The following is a 19969-nucleotide window of genomic DNA, read 5'->3' on the forward strand; positions in this document are numbered from 1 at the left end:
ATTTTTTGAGTAAACTGTCCCTTTAATCATCCATCTGTATTTTGTAATTAATTGCATTTACAAACATTAAGAACAGCAAATAAATAATTAGTTTAGTATTAACACCAGAGGTCTTTGATGCTATAAATCTTACTTTTATTTATTTGAATATGATAATAAGCACACAAAACATAAATACATTTATAAGACCTTATTAATGGGAGAAGGGGCTGGAAATCACTATTTAATTACATGCTACAAATGTACAGCTTAGTTGAAAGTAGAATTGCACAGATTAATCATTATCTGCCATTCGACCATCAGCATCAGGCAGATATTCCAGTTATTTGTCCCTGGAACTTGGAAGTAATTTTACATCTTAACATTATTTGCCAGCATTTCCTTAATGGAAATAAGGGAGATTTATAATTATAAGACCTCCTGGACATGAATATCTGTGTTCCTGCCAATGCGTAGTGAACTGATCATCATCCTGATGCAATCACTGAACTGTGCAAATGCTAACTCCTCCTGACCTTTGGCAATGGCACGTGGCACCAGCAAATTATCTAGGGCATTATTAGGAACCGGGGTGTGTGTGCTATATGCAGTTGCACCCATTCGCTGGCTAGTGGCTACTGTACTGGAATGGACTTGTAAGTTTCACAAAAAGCACAAACTGAACCAAGCACCAAGTGGTCAGCACAAACCTACATGATGATCCAAGCATATGCTGAGGTCTAAGCAAAAAGCCATTATATAGCAAAAACCAAGCCCATTGCAGTTTTGCAGGGTTCCAAAGGGAAATACTTAGCTGGGGAACAAATAATTCATATTTCATTTAATTTAGAATTGTTGGAGACCTGGCAATGTATGAAATTGTCTTAAAAATTACTTTATGTTTTGCAAAATAATTGGTATTTAACAATTTCCTGTCAGCATTGAATTGCACTATAAGATGTCTGAATAGTTGGTTCTATGGGAATCTTCAGGTTAGTGGGAATGAAAGGACTTGGGTTTTAACATCAGTGATCTTCATTTATCATCATGTATGTCTGATTTATGTCCACTGTCTGAAAGTTTCAACTATTTAAAAAGAATGCCTTAAGCTTATTTGACTTTTAATGAGTATAATATTAATTCCTGACAGTGATCATCATCTTCTCTTCTATTTCTAATCTGTCTCTGATCTGAGATCAGGTGAGGGTGGGGAGGTGGTCTGGTGGTCTACACGGTAAGATACACTGAGTAATCAGTATGTAAGACAAAAAGTCACAATCGATTGAATCAATTACAATAATTAATTACAACAATGTGTATTCATTTTCTTTTGGGCAAGCCTTTAAAATGTAAATATTACTATGATCACATTGCTTGACAGTTTCAGTAAGGCTGGCCCTTTAAATAATTGTTATCAAATCAATAATCCTTCCTGGAGGTTGCATTGCACTTCCAGAGGATTTTTTAAATCCTCTAGAAGTGCAATGCAACCTAATGACAGAAACACAATTCAGTGCCTCTGGGGAGAGAGATTTCTTTTTTACTGACTGGTTAAATGCCTTTCCCAGGAAGGATTATTGATAACAAAACAATTATTTGATAAGATTAAAGGGCCAGCCTTACACTTACTTACTGAAACTTTCAAGCAATGTGATCATAGTAATATTTACATTTTAAAGGCTTGCCCAAAAGAAAATGATAATGAATACACAAATCACAATCACATTGTTGTAAGCAATAAAGCAATTGTAAATATGAATGAATTTCAATCGATTGTGTGACTTTTTGGCCAGGCTTACTACTGATTACTAGTACTAGTACTCAGTGTATCATACCGTGTAGACCACCAGACCAGTCACCAGACCACCTCCCCACCCTCACCTGATCTCAGAATAGATCAGACAGATTACTAAAGAAATAGAAGAAGATCAAGATGATGATCACTGTCAGTCAGTCTGTCACACACCGACATGGACATCTGACACCCCCGCACACAGCACTGAGATCATGAATGATGACACACACTGACAGTGACAGACAGTGACTTACCCTAGTTACTTCTGCTTCACGTGGTTCACTTTCACTTGGCACTTGGCGCTTGCTGCCGCCCTACCAGCCTGCCTGCTGCCTACAGTTGTGTCGCAGCACGTCGTCCCGCTCTCGGCTGCTCCCGCTCTCTCTATAGTGACGTCGTCTTCCTCCTGAGTCCTGCGCATGCGCAGTCACTAGTGTTGTGACTATTTGCTCCTCCCCCGACTTAGCCTGCACCCTGTTCATCTCCGGTCACGTTCCTACTGGGTGGTGCTGCATGTGAGTCACTGTGACTGTGTGTCAGCAGCCAGACATTGCTGAGGAACGTGACCGTCTGTCTGTGGCTGCATGTCCTGCCCCTGCTCCTCCGACTAGAGTGATGATTGATTCCTTTCTACTGAGTGAGTCTAGTCTAATGGAGTTGGAGCAGTAGATTGATCACAGTCAGTCACTGACGTCACGGTTACATACGTTGGTTGGGTCACTCACACGGACAGACGGAGTCGGACCCCCCCCCATGTACTATATTACATTAATTAAAGTTAAGTAATACAACAACGCCACACAATCACTTACTATTCAGAAATAAAAAGTTAAACAGTAACATAACATTTACAAATACAATCAAAATCAAATACTATTTACTAACACAGCTGGTGGTGGTGTCACCCCCCTTTATGGTGTCACCCGAGTGCGGGCCCCCCCCCCCCCGCCCCCCCTAGTGACGCCACTGGCTACATGCAGATAACTGTCATTTGAAATTATGGAAGAATAACATCCCCTTTGGCCAGAGCCTACGCATTAGAAAGTACTGTTCAAGAGTCGAGGACTTTGAAAGGCAGGTAGTGAGGCTAGCAGAAAAATTCGCTGTAAAGGGTTATGAAGAAAATAATATCTCAGAAGCAATACAGAAAGCGAAGAAGAAAAATAGGGATGACCTGTTAAGCTATAGAATGAAAGAACCTACCAAAGCAGATAAAATTATTGTTCCCTTTGTAACAGACTATAATGCAGACCACTATCTAATTAAAAAAATCATAAAGAGAAATTGGCACTTATTGAAGGAAGATAATATTATAGGCGACCAGCTGGCGGACAAACCAACCTTTATCTTTAAGAAAGCTAAGAATTTCAAAACCATTTTGGCTCCTAGTGAAATACGCCATAAAACTAGAAATACCAAGCAGTTAGACCTGGAGGGAAAGAGGATAGCAGGATATTTCCCCTGCTACACTTGTAAAGCGTGTACGCATAGCTCTAAATTAAACAGTCTCAGGATAAATAATTTAGGTGAAGATATCACAATTAAGGAATTAATAAGATGCACCCACAAGAATGTTATTTATGTACTTAGATGCACATGTAACTTATTCTATTTCGGAGAGACTAAAAGAAGTCTCCGGGATAGAATAAGGGAACATCTTTTATGTATAGAAAAAGAGAAAGTAGACACACATCTATACAAGCACTTTAAGGAGGTTCACGGGGGTAACACTAAGGATTTAAAATATTGGGGGATACACAAGATAAAAAATCATTGGAGGGGTGGAAATATTGAAAAAATGCTCCTAATAAGGGAGGCCGAATACATTTATAAGTATGATACTTTATACCCCAAAGGGCTTAATTCGGATTTATTTGAGTAAAATTATCACAATCACAATTTTTTATATATTTTTAACTATAGCTAATTTTATTTTTTATTTATTCACATATCACTTTAAATACTATCATAGAAAACTTTATATTTATATGTCTGCACTTATGATGCTAGCTATATACTAGCTGTGTCTATATTTGTATATGTTTGAAACATGAGATTTTGAGTTATCACTATAAACGAATCTAAGTTCATCCTTATTGGGAATAGATAATCCATTTAGGATTTTTATTATGAAATAGAGCTATTATAATTGTATAGATGCACTAAGGTTTGTCTATGTTGCACTATTGAAATATCAAAATACCACCTTAAGAAGAAGCTGCAGATAGAGCCAAATACCACCTTAAGAGAGATTGTCAATTTAAACCAGCACCAATCAAATTGAAGATACCCCTTTAAATAAAGATATCCAGACTTGCCATCACTACCTTGATAAAGCCCATAAGAGGGTGAAACGCGTCGCTGTGTTGGCAGGACTACCCCTTGGCATTTATATGCAATATATCTACACCCTTTGGATTCCTTAAACTTAACCCGGGTTATAAGTATTGGAACTTGTTTTTTCCTAATTGGATTATCTATGTTATGGTTTGTGGTCTGAATGAAGTTTGAATATTCACCACAGTGCCCACTTTTCTACAATACCTGTCTACACCCTTGCATGCATCAAGCACTAAGTGCAGGGTGGATGTGAGAGAACCACATCTGTGAAGTTTACAATAAGCGCAAAGTTCTGGCTGCTTCCCTTTACCGGAACTCTATTCAGTGACGTCAGATGCCGAGAAACCCCAGTCGGATCCACTCGAGGAGGATACCAAACAGGGAAGGTGAACCACATACGATCAGGAGATCGTGGGTAAAGTAAATTGCCAAGAACCTAATTCATATTACCTCTGATATTATGCTGGGTATCAATCTCTCATAAAGAAGTGTGGAATATTCAGAGTACTTTTGACCGGCAATTTTTTTGGCAGCTTGGTGGTATCACTTTCACTAATTTCTTGGACTTTATAACTGAATATTACTGACTTTATACCTAAATATAACTGCATTTATGGTTTATGTTAGAGCCGTTAACATATTGCACAATAGAATTTATATGTAGCGGTCTATAGCATAGGATCACCCGTTATAAGTGTCTAAATTTGAATACCTATTTTATTCATTGATATTTGGGGAGACGTCCCATTTATGTGATATATGTATGTTTTAATAAATGTATATTTATTTTAAGTGATTGATACCTTTGGCTTTGTTTTAGCGCTTCCCTTTTAATTCTCTTGTACAATTTTAAATCCTACTTGTGACAATTATAGGGATATTGTCATTTAGGGGGAGTTTGGTATTCTCTTTGTCCTAGCGCACCTTAACCCATTTTTTATTAATATTGAGTGACGCAGATCCATACCCGCAGCAGTTCCGACTCTAACTGCTTAATTATTGCTGACCGGGGACGCGATGGTTTGCTGCAGTGAGAGGAGTCCTGGTCACGGAGCATCTGGTGAGACCGGTATGACCGGCATTTAAAGGCATTATCAGTCTTGTTTAGCTGTACAGTACAGCATAGTTAAACTGAGCTATTGAAGAAGTGCAAGATAAAGGTGATATCATCCCCTATCATGGGAATTGACAGGAAATTAAAAATGACATCAGTATAGCACTACTAGCTATTAATATGCACATAGATGAGCACCCAGTTTCTGATGAAGCAAGTCCCACATAGTTTATCACCACACATAGGCCTAACTGTTTTAGGCCCACCTACCACTATATTAATGGGATTTTCTTGGAAATGTACTGTACTATAACATAAAGGGTAGAGCACTGTTTTAATACAGGACTGTTCTAATGGAGTCTTCCCAACTGACCCCTGATTAAGCCACATTGGACTGCCTAAGGAACTTTTATAATATTTAATCCCATGATATAAGTTTATTGGAAGCCTCTAGATGAGTGTGGCGGCAGACTAAGATAATACAGAATCTGCTCAGGGAAGGCACTAGAGAGACATTTACAAGAAGAAGCTTAGTTGACATCCCTTATTGAATATAAAGAAGATGTCGGTTAGAAAACAAAGCAAACCACCAATGGCGACTAAACAAGCAGCAGCTAATCTATTCTTTAAATCTAATAAAGGGGACAAAGCAACAGAGGCTCATAATCTCTTAGCAGAAGAAGGCTCAGACTCTGACATGGACTCTCAAAACGTCATAACAGATCTGGCACCAGCTACTAAAGCGGATCTCAATCTCCTTGTCTCTAAGCAGGATATTAATGTGAATTTTGATAAACTGTGGGAGAAATTTGATACCTTACAAAATACTGTAACCAGCAGTTTAGCTGATATTAAACAGAATATTGTAGACCTGGGCACTAGAGTGGCCTCACTAGAGGAAACTGAAACTTCCACTTCAGAAGAAATCTCATCTCTTTTTTTTGAATTTTTTTATTATTGAGGTTAAGAATGTGCAATAACAAGCATATTGAAATACGAAAATCACATATACGTAAACAGAGAAGAAACATAGACATCATATTGTACAATCAAATCTGTTGCTTCGCAAGTATACAGATAGTACTAAAGATAAACCTCATAGTTTCTGGTTTATATCACATATAGACAGTATGCCAATCAATCTAGACACATCCTAATAGGCCAAAAGGGGCTACCTGTGAACCTCAAAAAACAGTATAATATTTTGAGATAACAGGGGGTATTTTCAAATCAATAGGTGCGCTTTTGGGTCTCAGGTGATGAACCTCTTTTTTAGTATTACAATAATTACAAACAGATACTTTGTCCGCATGCAGAGACAAAGGAGAAAAAAAAACAAAAAACATATAGATACAATATTTAGGTCAATATAATGCATCATAAACTGTACAGACTGAGAACCAAAGCACAAAAACATATTCGTCATGGGTCCTTTGTGGGGAATAATGCGTAATGTGCTGTATAAATATCTGCTAAAAAACCCTGTATACATAAACGTGTATGTCTGTATGCTTAAAATGTGGGAAAACATTTGTAATTAAAAAAAAAAAAACCTCCTTTCTTAACCTAAAGGTAATAAGAAACAGTGATTAAACACAAATCTATACATAATTATATACATTCAAAGTGCACCAAACCAGTGAGTCAATAGTACCCGTGACTAATTGTAAACAGTGCTTACTACTATCCTTCAAAGTGAACATTCAGATTTGGCTAAAATTGTGTAGTGTAACCAAATGACCCTGAGTAGACTAGCTATGCTTTCTTCGACTCAGTTATTTCCTCACGTTCTGTCCCCACATTATCTGTATGATACTAGATCTGCAGTGTAGTCAGGTTCCGAACCTCCCCACCCAGGCCATATACAAGACACCACAACACAAAACCAACATACAAACAACAAATAACAGACAACAACACAAAAAAAAGGGGAAAACATAAAGCGATCCTCTCTGTCCCCCACCCCCTTCACTCCCCCCAACACTCACTCAGAGTCTGTTGCCCACTCGCCAGGGAAGTGACCTGCCAATATATTCATCTGTAGATATTCCGAGTTACTAAATGGTTTGATTAGTTTTTTTTGATGCAGTAGGGGTAACGATCTTACAAATATCTCCCATTTCTTAAAAAATACTACTAGGTATTTTTCTTGTGGGTAAGGTAGATTAATCTGTTCTATTATGAACTGATCAGTCAAAGCCCTTTTAACTTGTGCCATTGTGGGTAAAGCAGTTGCTTTCCAGGACTTAAAAATAAGATTCCGTGCAGTTAATATGATAGTATTTATCAAATTATGATTTTTAATTGTGTGTCGATATTTTACCAGAAAGAAGACCTCAATAGGGGATAATCTATAATCCATCTTCAAGACAACTGTCATCCAAAATATGATTTTCCCCCAATATTGCGATACCTTAGGGCAACTCCATAAACAATGGAAGAGGTCAGCACCAGTATTAGAACATCTAGGACAAAGAGCTTTTGTTTTATACCATTTGGCTAACATAGCAGGGGTGAGATATCTCTGTAACCCGATTTTTATCTGGGACTCCCTCCAGGATGTCGGGACCCAGGACTGATGTGTTATTTTAAAGCTCTCTATGATAGTCTGCTCATCTATCTCCGGGAATAGGTTAGCCCATCTAACAACCATCTCGTCTACTTGCGCTTTTGATGCTTTCTGTTTTAGTAGTAAATATAAAGGGGAAATTGCATATGATCCTAGTCTGCAGCTCACCTAGGAACCAGTCATTTCCATATTTCATCGTTATCTCTTGGAGAAAGTGCCTAACTTGAAGGTAGGCATAGAACTCCCGTGACCCTATATCAAACCGGGCTACAATTTCTTGGAATAATAATGTGTGCCCTCCCGAGTCCCGTATCTGGCCTAAGGTTTGGAGACCTTTAGCTTCCCAATCTCTGAATATCCGATTCGAGAGACCAGGACTCAATTCTGGGTTACCCGCTATAGGTAGAAATTGTGAGACATAGGGCGAGTTGCCCATTTCTGTACAGAGTCTTTGCCAGGCAATAATGATATTCTTTAGGGTATCTAGATGGAATATGTTAGAAGGAAGTGAGGTAAGCGGGCATTGTAGCAGGGCTTTCAAATTAAAGGGGGTCACAAGCTGAGATTCCCACATAAACGACATAATTTGCTCCTTCTCCGTTAACCAGTCAAATGCAAATCTAGCTATTAAAGCCAGATTATATGTCTGAATATCGGGGAGTGCCAAACCTGCTGATGTTTTAGAGTTCGTGAGCCTACCTGTGGAAATCCGCGGTCTTTTGCCATTCCATAGAAATTTGGAACAAGCCTTATTATATATGGTGATATCTCTCTTATGTAGAAACCAAGGAATGTTTTGCATAATATAAAGGAGCTTTGGGAAGATAATTGTTTTAATCAAAGTCACCCGTGCTGTTAATGAGATAGGAAGCCTAGTCCATTCCTCTAGTTTACTCTTACAGGAGTCCATTACTGACCTATAATTTAATCCATACCATTCCTCCGGGTTTCTGGATAGTCGTAAGCCCAGATATGTAATCTGCGGGACCTCCCTGAAGGGGTGATCCAGCTGTAGTGTGGGATTTTTATCTATCCACATAAGCTCCGATTTAGATGTATTAATCTTAAATCCTGAGATTTCCCCGAACTCTTGGGTGATACTCTGTAAGATAGGTAATGATACTGCAAGATTAGATAGAAATAGGAGGAGATCATCCGCGTAGAGAAGAAGAGTCAGCTTCTCCCGTGCTAATACAATCCCCTCCAATTCTTGCCGTATTAGAATGGCCAGTGGTTCTATACTAAGATTGAACAAGAAGGGGGAAAGTGGGCACCCCTGTCTAGTCCCTCTGGATAGATTGAATCGCTGAGTAGAAGTGTTGTTGATAATTACCGCAGAGGAGGGGGTACTGTAAATCAAACGTATATAATTATTAAAGGAGCCCGAGAACCCAAATTCATCTAATGTGAAGAACAAATGATCCCAACTGACCCTGTCGAAAGCCTTTTCCGCATCAACTGTCAAGATAGCCTTGTCAATACTTCCATAAGATTCATCAGTTTTATATATATTCCAAAAAGATTCAATCAGGATTAGTAATTTCCTTATGTTCCTTGTCGATTTACGACCATGCATAAAGCCAGATTGATTCTCATGAATTAAATCGCCCATGTAGGGTTTTAATCGTAAGGCTATGATAGACGCGAGCAACTTATAGTCGGTATTTAAGACCGAAATAGGTCTATAGGAGCTTGGCAATTCGGGATCTTTCCCCTTTTTAAGGATCAGTGAGATATTTGCAGCTGTAAAAGATGTGGAACAGCTAGTATTTTCAGAAAAATAAAAGTTAAATAACTTGACTAATATGGGTAGCACCTGGGGTTGGAGGATTCTATAGTATTCTATGGGGAGCGCATCTGGACCGGCTGCTTTATTGGGTTTCGCGTTCTTAATTGCCCACAATATTTCCTCTTCCGTGATAGGAGCATTGATGGCATCTCTGGCTTCTATAGATATACGTGGAGTTTTAATCTTCCCCCAAAATGTCTCTTTTTTCTGTAGATTAATAGGATCTTGAGTGTATAGATCCTGGAAAAAGTCGAAAAATACTTTTTCTATGTCAGTATGACTTGTATACCTCAAAGTTCCTTGTTTAATAGAGATAATTGCGTATCTAGGAGAAGTTTTAGCTAGCCTTGCTAGGAACTTTGCTGATCTCTCCGTAAATCCTCCATACCTTGCTTTCATTCTGAGTTCTTCCTGGGCACTAATCTGCTTCAGGAATGAATCCCGGAGTGTCTTCGCTGTGACATAGGCATCCCATCGTTCTTTCGTGCGCCTAGTAATATATGCTCTATATGTATTCTTCACGCGGTTAGCCAATTGTCTAGCCCCTGAACTACTGATTTTTGACAAGTAAAGTGTATAGGACTTGATCTCTCCACGTAAGACGGCTTTAGAAGCCTCCCAAAATATCTCGACCCTGTCTAAATAATTACTATTATTATTAAGGTATTCAGCCCATTTCAATCGGAGATGGTTCTGAAATTTCAAATTATTACTCAAATGTCTGGGAAAGGAAATATAGTTCTGACCAAGCCGTCTACCTACGGCCCTAAGTCCCAGTGTAATAACCGCATGATCAGAGATAACTATATCTTCAATTCTGGTGGTCCAGTTCTGTGTTAGCATGGATTCTGAAATCAAGAAATAGTCTAGTCTGGAGAAGGAACTCTGCGCGTGCGGGATACACGTATAAGAGCGGACATCCGGGTTCTGAACTCGCCATAAATCAACCATCCCCAGCTGGAAACATAATCTCTGAAATATTTTCATTTTTCTACCTCTGCTATTTAGCATCTTTTTATTAGAGTTATCCAGAAAGAGAGAGAGAGAGGGAGAGAGGAAGAGAGAAAGAGGAAAAGAGAGAAAAAACAAAAAACAAAAAAAACCCCCCAAACAACACAAAGAAAACTGGGACACAACCCTCCCCCACACAGACCCCGTGATAAACATAAAAAACACCATTTCTAAAACTATCGTATTCTTAAATTCAAAAACCATAATATCCATTTCAATAACTCTAAATATTAAAATATTCAGATTCTGCGAACAAGGCCATCTTCACATTATGGTAGGGACAAAATCATGGGACCCCTGCCTCCCTGCAAAAGGTCTCAGCCTCCATAACATTGTTAAGTGTATGTGTACTGCCATCTTTCTGCACTATTAGCTTTGCTGGGTAAATTAACCTAATATTGTAGTTCTCTTTCAGTAGTCTCCCATAGAAAAAGGACATGTCTCTTCTTTTGGTTAATGTTTCCGAGGAGAAATCCTGAAACAATAGTAATTTATGCGAGCCCAAAGAGAGAGAACCACATTTCCTGTAATGCTTAAGGAATGTTAATTTGTCCTGAAAATTGACAAATTTAAAGATTACTGGATTCTATCAGCCAATCGGAATTAAGGTAGGAATATTCTGATTGGCTGATGGAATCAGCCAATCAGAATCAAGTTCAATCCGATTGGCTGATCCAATCAGCCAATCAGATTGAGCTTGCATTCTATTGGCTGATCGGAACAGCCAATAGAATGCAAGCTCAATCTGATTGGCTGATCGGAACAGCCAATAGAATGCGAGCTCAATCTGATTGACTGATCTGATCAGCCAATCGGATTGAACTTGATTCTGATTGGCTGATTCCATCAGCCAATCAGAATATTCCTACCTTAATTCCGATTGGCTGATAGAATCCTATCAGCCAATCGGAATTTGAGGGACGCCATCTTGGATGACGTCATTTAAAGGAACCGTCATTCGTCGTTCAGTCGTCGGCCAGGATGGATGTTCCGCGGTGGAGGTCTTCAGGATGCTGCCGATTCGCTCCGGATGGATGCCGCTTGGATGAAGACTTCAATCGGATGCAAGACCTCTTCTGGCCCGCTTGGATGAAGACTTCAGCCGGATCATGGACCTCTTCAGCCCCCCGCTTGGGCTTGGATCAGGACATCAGAGGAGCTCTTCTGGACCAATCGGTGAACCTGGTATGGTGAAGACAAGGTAGGATGATCTTCAGGGGCTTAGTGTTAGGTTTATTTAAGGGGGGTTTGGGTTAGATTAGGGGTATGTGGGTGGTGGGTTGTAATGTTGGGGGGCTTGGGTATTGTATGTTTTTTTTTACAGGCAAAAGAGCTGTATTTCTTGGGGCATGCCCCGCAAAGGGCCCTGTTCAGGGCTGGTAAGGTAAAAGAGCTTTGAACTTTAGTAATTTAGAATAGGGTAGGGCATTTTTTTATTTTGGGGGGCTTTGTTATTTTATTAGGGGGCTTAGAGTAGGTGTAATTAGTTTAAAATTGTTGTAATATTTTTCTTATGTTTGTAAATATTTTTTTATTTTTTGTAACTTAGTTCTTTTTTATTTTTTGTACTTTAGCTAGTTTATTTAATTGTATTTATTTGTAGCAATTGTATTTAATTAATTTATTGATAGTGTAGTGTTAGGTTAATTGTAGGTAATTGTAGGTAGTTTATTTAATTAATTTATTGATAGTCTAGTGTTAGGTTTATTTGTAACTTAGGTTAGGATTTATTTTACAGGTAAATTTGTAATTATTTTAACTATTTTAGCTATTAAATAGTTCTTAACTATTTAATAGCTATTGTACCTGGTTAAAATAAATACAAAGTTACCTGTAAAATAAATATAAATCCTAAAATAGCTATAATATAATTATAATTTATATTGTAGCTATATTAGGATTTATTTTACAGGTAAGTATTTAGCTTTAAATTGGAATAATTTATTTAATAAGAGTTAATTAATTTCGTTAGATTTAAATTATATTTAATTTAGGGGGGTGTTAGTATTAGGGTTAGACTTAGCTTTAGGGGTTAATACATTTATTAGAATAGCGGCGAGATTCGGTCGGCAGATTAGGGGTTAATAATTGAAGTTAGGTGTCGGCGATGTTAGGGAGGGCAGATTAGGGGTTAATACTATTTATGATAGGGTTAGTGAGGCGGATTAGGGGTTAATAACTTTATTATAGTAGCGCTCAGGTCTGGTCGGCAGATTAGGGGTTAATAAGTGTAGGCAGGTGGAGGCGACGTTGTGGGGGGCAGATTAGGGGTTAATAAATATAATATAGGGGTCGGCGGTGCTAGGGGCAGCAGATTAGGGGTACATAAGGATAACGTAGGTGGCGGCGCTTTGCGGTCGGCAGATTAGGGGTTAATAAGTGTAGGCAGGTGGAGGCGACGTTGAGGGGGGCAGATTAGGGGTTAATAAATATAATACAGGGGTCGGCGGTGTTAGGGGCAGCAGATTAGGGGTACATAAGGATAACGTAGGTGGTGGTCGGCAGATTAGGGGTTAAAAAATTTTTTTCGAGTGTCGGCGATGTGGGGGGACCTCGGTTTAGGGGTACATAGGTAGTTTATGGGTGTTAGTGTACTTTAGAGTACAGTAGTTAAGAGCTTTATAAACCGGCGTTAGCCCAGAAAGCTCTTAACTACTGACTTTTTTCCTGCGGCTGGAGTTTTGTCGTTAGATGTCTAACGCTCACTTCAGACACGACTCTAAATATCGGAGTTATAAAAATCCCATTGAAAAGATAGGATACGCAATTTACGTAAGGGGATCTGCGGTATGGAAAAGTCGCGGCTGGAAAGTGAGCGTTAGACCCTATTTTGAGTGACTCCAAATACCGGCGGTAGCCTAAAACCAGCGTTAGGAGCCTCTAACGCTGGTTTTCACGGCTACCGCCAAACTCTAAATCTAGGCCTCTGTTCGCGCCTTTGGCCTATCCTATGAGCCCTTTCAATCAAGAAGGGAGCAGCAGGAGCTGGGATCTGCAGGGCCTGTGGTAATGTGACAGTGACAAAATTCATCAAGTCTTGAAACTCAGAAGACTCGGGCAAGCCAATTACTTTGAGGTTATTACGCCTCAAACGATCCTCAAGATATTCAACCTTGGCTTGCAGCGCGAGAATTGATTTGGTATGTGTGTCCAATATCGGATCACTGACATTAAATCTATCTTCCAGATCTGAGATACGATTTTCTATTTCGTCTAGTCTGGTTGAAAACTGTCTAACCTCCAGAGTGAGGCTTGATATCTCATTTCTGATTTCTTGTTTGATCATATCAAATTGTGGCGTCAATATTTTAGCTACTTCAGCTGCAAATTCCATCAAATTGTTGGGGGAAGGATTGGAGACACTTTTATCCAGAGGGGATACCGTGCTAGAGTCCAGATTCCTACTGCTCCCTTTTTTTTCTCGGGATTTAGGGGGCATATTAGAAGGAGAACTCTTTTGCTGCATGTACTTATCCATGAACGGAGCACCGCTAGTGTATCTCTAAAAAAAACAAAAAACAAAAAAAAAAAAAACAAAAAAAAAAGAAACCCCCCCCCCCTTAATAATATCTTACTAGCTTAACTTTAAGTGGGGCTCTTTGTGCAGTCCTGCTTTGGGCGCGATCCCTTCGTGCAAATTACGACAATTTATTCCCCACAAAGTTATACAATGTTTTAAATCAGGAGTCCCTACTACTCATCAGATCTCCGTGTTTAGTTTAATTCAAAGTGTGGGAGAATTATTCCTTGCTCCTAGACCCTTTTAGTTTAATAGAAACAAAAGAAATAGATAAGTCAATGTAAGTACTCAGTCTCAAATCTAGAACTACACAGTGGTTGATACCCAATACAGCATGTGTATGTCTGAGCACTCTGATATATAACTCTTGTCTTAAATTGATACGGTATAGACCAATGCCAAGTATTTAGGGTTATTAATTCATCAAGGTTACACCTATAGAGGCCTTGGTGATATAGATCTGTTACCGTGAATACAACTAGAAACTTACTCTATATTGTATGTCTCAGGTGTTTATGCTTCCACTGTAGTCTAATATCTATTAACCTTCAGTAATCACCTTTTTATGCCTATAATATCCCCCAACAACCTGCAAAAGAAAAACAGTAACTTGAGACAAGGTAGTTTGTTATTACTGCAGGATATATATAAGTAACTCCAAAACGCCTAAATGGAGAGAAACTTTGTGTTTAGGCTAAATATTCAAGCACCACACAACAGAAAGTAACAGCTTTACACATACTACAGTTCAGGTCAAATAATGGTGTTTCTGCAGCAACGCCTTTACTGCCTTCACAGTCAGCCTATTCACATGATCCTAAGCTGCCGAGTCGCTTTATGACTCCAGACACACAGCCCACTGTGTCGAATTCAGCAAGTTTAAGGATACTTAAGCAGGTTATATAGTTACGGACAATGTACCCAAAAAAGAGAATAATCCGGGCCTGCATGTGTAGGAATATCCACGTACAGTACCTTGCCACTAATGCTCCAATCAGGTATCTTGCCTGTCCGATCAGACTTCAGCCCTTCGAAACCCTGGGCTCAAAACTAGACCCCACTGTTTTCCAGCCAGGCGATCCTCTACAAGGGGAGTGCAGTGTGCCCAGGCTTCAAGGAACTTGCGGCCAAACCAGCATGCACCATTGGCACTCCTCTCTCTCAGCTGCGGTGCCGGACTTCGGGGGGGGGGTCTAAACAACCCGGGCCGCGGTGCTGCGTCGCCCCCCAATGACTCAGGTTGAAGGGGGCAGGATCATCTACGTTGACTGCCCAACTAGGGGGCCCGAGATTCCTTGCGGCGGTCTCCAAGCCGTCACCGCTCCGCTTCCAACCCTGAAGGAAGACTCCCTCCTATCCTTCACAGCGAACTTCAAATGTCCCATACAGCACCGCCAACAGGCAGTGAGATCACTACCAAGCACACCGCACACTCAACCAGGTGAGTGCCGGGTTCCTCAATCTGTGCCTGTATATCAGCGTATCTCAGCGTGTATATATGTTCAATCGAGAAGACAGATCTTATGTAAGCGGTGTCAGAGTCTCTACACAACCGCCTTCCAGGTGGCAGGTATAATAGGTAGAGGCGTTGTTAATCCCGGATATAAAGCCTAGGTATGACAGAGGGCTTATCTTGCGATAGTAATAGTTTAATGGTTAGGAGTATTTGTAGAAATGGTGTGCACCAGCTGGATTGTGGTCCATGTTCCCAAGCCTGGATCTGGCCAAGGGAAACCAGTGCATATGTTGGAAATTGGTTTGGGCCTCTCTCAGAGGCACGGAGCATCCTCAGCACCTGCAGCTACCTGCAACCACCTGTGTGCCCCGCCTCCAACATGAAGTGAGAAATCTCATCTCTAACTCACCAAGTCTCCACTCAACAACATATCTGAAATTGAGGACACAAATGGAGGACTTGGAGAACAGAGGCCACAGATGCAATCTGAGACTGAAGGGCATCCCAGAATCAGTCACCAACACAGACCTGGATAACTACCTACAGCTGATGTTTCACACCATAACAGAAACAACTGGAGAGGACATGTTCCAAATTAAAAGAGCACATCGGGCTCTCAAGGCAAAATCTAAGGGTGAAGCACCACCAAGAGATGTGATTGTTAAAATGGTCCGATATCCAGAGAAAGAAGCAATCCTCTCAGCAGCAAGAAAGAATCCTACTTTTAAGTTCCAGGGCTCAGTCATCCAGGTTTACCAGGACCTGTGTGTAAGACCCTTTGCCGGTTCACGGCAAAACATGTCACGGAAGCTAGGGTTTTGGTGAGGAGACTTAGGACCGTATATTTTTACGTTGAGGCTGTGCAGCGACTTAGTAAACATGCTCATATAATTTTCCTTGAACCATACTCTGGCAAACCTTTCTATGCGAGCGATCATGATTGCTACCTCTACTTTGAATACATTATACTTTGAAGCTTAATGTTTTATTGTAGTACTGAATTAGCTTGTTCACGTTTGTTTCTATTTAACAGCGTACTAAGTATTACATTCAGCAAACCTCCTGTGAGACAACTAAACACACACAGTGGCAGCGGTAGTATAGCTTCTAACCCGAATAACACATTTAAATTCCCTATTCTTACGAACTCTACAGCTAAATATCTGTTGGCGGCACAGGGAGAATTTGCTCTACAATACTTATTTCACATTTTATGAGTACATACATTTGAAAACCTACTGTGTGCCAACCGATACATAGAATTATATTACTGACAATTTAACCCAGTAAATGTACTGTAATCTAGACCCCTTGACCGCAAAGGTGATTTCACTAACTCTGTAGGTTTATTAAAGGTATAGAACTCCATATTAAATGTTACACATCTTGATATATTGCGCATGAGAACTAACTGTGTCAATTCCTAATAAACCTATCTATATAAATACACTGTGTTTCATGACCAATGATTCGCATATGGAAACAGTATAACCAGAGATAACATCACTAACGATATATTTTACGTTTAACAATACTCAAGTCTCTCTCAACCCACTAGTGAATCTTTCAACGTTGGTCACTGCATATATATTTAAATTTACTACTTTAGGATCCTAAGTGTGATTTTAACAAGTATTTTCCTATTTTATTTGTGTTAACTAAATAAAAGTTAAGTTTTATTCTTACTGTTCTCCCCAAATATACATTCAAGATATAAGCTGTGATTACATTATCAGCTCACTTTGCTGCAAGTAACTCTTAAACCCAGTGTGTTATAGGTGTATTCTTTCAGTGAGAAGACTCTCTCTACTTTTGTATGTGTTTAACCTGTGTGTAAGAATATTTTTTAGAGAAGATGGACTCTTCGCCCACTCACATCACTCCTAAGGAAGCATCAGATTAACTACCGGTGGGGATTTACTTTTGCCCTACATATTATGCATGAAGGTAAAGTCTTCATAATTAAGGAGGCTGTTGACATACCAGAAATCTGGTATAGCTGGACCCTCCTGACTTACCTTCGACCCTAACTCCAGAAACAAGAAGCCTATCTGTGAAAGCACCAGGACAATCTCAGAGACAGACATGGACCAAAGTCTCAAAGAAGTTATCGAAAACTTGAGTCCCGGCTCAGTATCATCTACTCCTGAGTCGACTGGGAAACCCAGTCATTGGAGGAATCCTGCTATGAGGAAAAACCTTCACTAAGGGACACTCTCACCGAGTGAGTGTTGGTTGAACAACTCAGGAAATAGATAAGTGAACCTGATGACATTTAGTTTCACCCACAGGGCCGGATTGGCCTAACAGGTTACCAGGAGATTTCAGCTGGGGCTGGAAAGCTACAATTTAAAGGGCTTATTTATGGATGCAGTTGGGTTGTAGGGTTGCTATATAACATCAGTCTGACATTTTTATTTAATACAATTTATTTTAAGTAATATAATTTAATTCTGGAAAAAATATTCTTTAAGGAGTGTGTAATGCCTGATGAAGAAGGAGCAAAAGATCACAACTGCAGACTTGAGAAAATATGTATTTGTATCACTTTCTTAAACAGGCTATTAAATAGCATAGACTGTATGCCTGAAAGTGAAAGGAAATTAATATTTGTAAATAAAGTAATGGATAAATTCAATAGCTGTCTCTGTTATCAAATTTGGTAAATAACAGGAAGCAGAACAAAACTTAGGCTTCAGATGTACTGTATTGTTCAGTACATAAAGTAAAGGAAGTCCCAAATGTGAGAGATAAGTACTGGATGCATAAGAAACTTTAGTATATTTATAATGTGTAGGTAACTCGGTATAAATCCTGATAATAGCTCAGAATAACACACTTGGTACACGGTAAGCAAATCAAAAGAACCGTGCTTAAAATAACTGGAACTCAGCTTAGCAGTAATAGTAAAGTGTCCGTTTATGTATCCGTGCACAGAGGATATCACAGAGCAGTAGTTGGTAATTGTTTGTGCTGACCGCGATATTGTCGTGCAGTTTTGGAGATGGTAGGAGGAGTCAATGTGCTGAGTGACAGCGGCACAAGCGGAGAGATCTGACTAAAGTATCAGACGCTGAGAAACAAACAAATCTTGTGCTTGCAGGTAAGGAGTGAGAGAAAACAGTCCCAACTTACAATAGATTGTTGAAATCAGTTCAGCAATGTGCCAAGTTAGAATGTTATGCCAATCTTGTTTGTTCAGTTACAGTGAGACTGACGTTTAGTGAGAGAGGCTTGGATGTGTGTAGCACAGATTGATATAAAGTAACAAGCAGCAGATAATTTGTAGCTGGTTTCTTAGAGAGGTAACGTTGTAGAAACTTGCAGTAGGAAATACTGGTTCTATTTTGAATGAACAAATTGTAATCCAAAAGAGAGAGCTTGGTATTTAGGCGAGTAGCTGCATTGAGCAGGAGAGCTGTAAACTGCTACATGGAAAATAACTAAGCACCTGTTTGCACACAGGTGAACATCTAAATAGGCTAAGTCAGGTGACTTGTGAAAACATGGAACAAGTGGAAAATGCGAAGTGGATTCCTTACATATGCCCCCCCTCAAGGAAGCCGATCCTCGGCTTGATACCTGGGTCTCGTAGGGTAACGTCTGTGGAATCGGGAGAGGAGGCGAGGTGCATTAATCAGGTTATGTGGCTCCCAAGTATCCTCATCAGGAGAATAACCCTTCCACCTGACGAGGTATTGCAATTCCCCATTGCAAATTCTGGAGTCAAGGAGGTCTTGGACTTCAAAGACATCAGAATCCAAGGGTAGAGCTGGAGGAGGGAGAACGATGGAAGTAGAGCTAGTGTTAGTAGCTGGTTTAAGTAGCGAGACATGGAAGGTTGGGTGGATAGGTATTGAAGGAGGTAGGTCCAGAGTGACTGCGTTAACATTGATAACACGAGTAATTGTGAAAGGACCAATGTACAAACCAGAAAGCTTCTTTGAGGGAACTGGAATTTTTATATTTTTAGTGGAAAGCCACACTCTATCTCCGACTGCATATGCTGGAGCAGGTCTCCTACGTAAGTCATAATACTTCTTTTGAGAGGATTGTGCGTTTTGAATGTTTTTCCTTAGAAGATGGAAATTTTCCACAATAGTTCTTAGGAGGTCATCCACTCCAGGTGAATTTACAGGAGTGTCGTCAAGAAACCTAAAGTTTGGATGATATGCATAATAAGCATAAAAGGGAGAAAGATTAGTTGTACTATTGGTAGAGTTGTTGTATGAAAATTCTGCTAAATATAGATATTCAGCCCATTTGTTTTGATGATAGGAGCAGTAACATTGGAGGTACTGTTCGAGCCATTGATTTAGTCTTTCGGTTTGCCTGTTGGTTTGCGGGTGAAATGCTGTACTCAGCCGATGATCAATTTGTAAGTGTTCTGATATGGATTTCCAAAATTTAGAGGTGAATTGAGTACCTCTATCAGAGGTTATGATACTGGGGAGTC

This window comes from Bombina bombina, chromosome 1 (assembly GCF_027579735.1).
Source record: "Bombina bombina isolate aBomBom1 chromosome 1, aBomBom1.pri, whole genome shotgun sequence".
Lineage (NCBI taxonomy): Eukaryota > Metazoa > Chordata > Amphibia > Anura > Bombinatoridae > Bombina > Bombina bombina.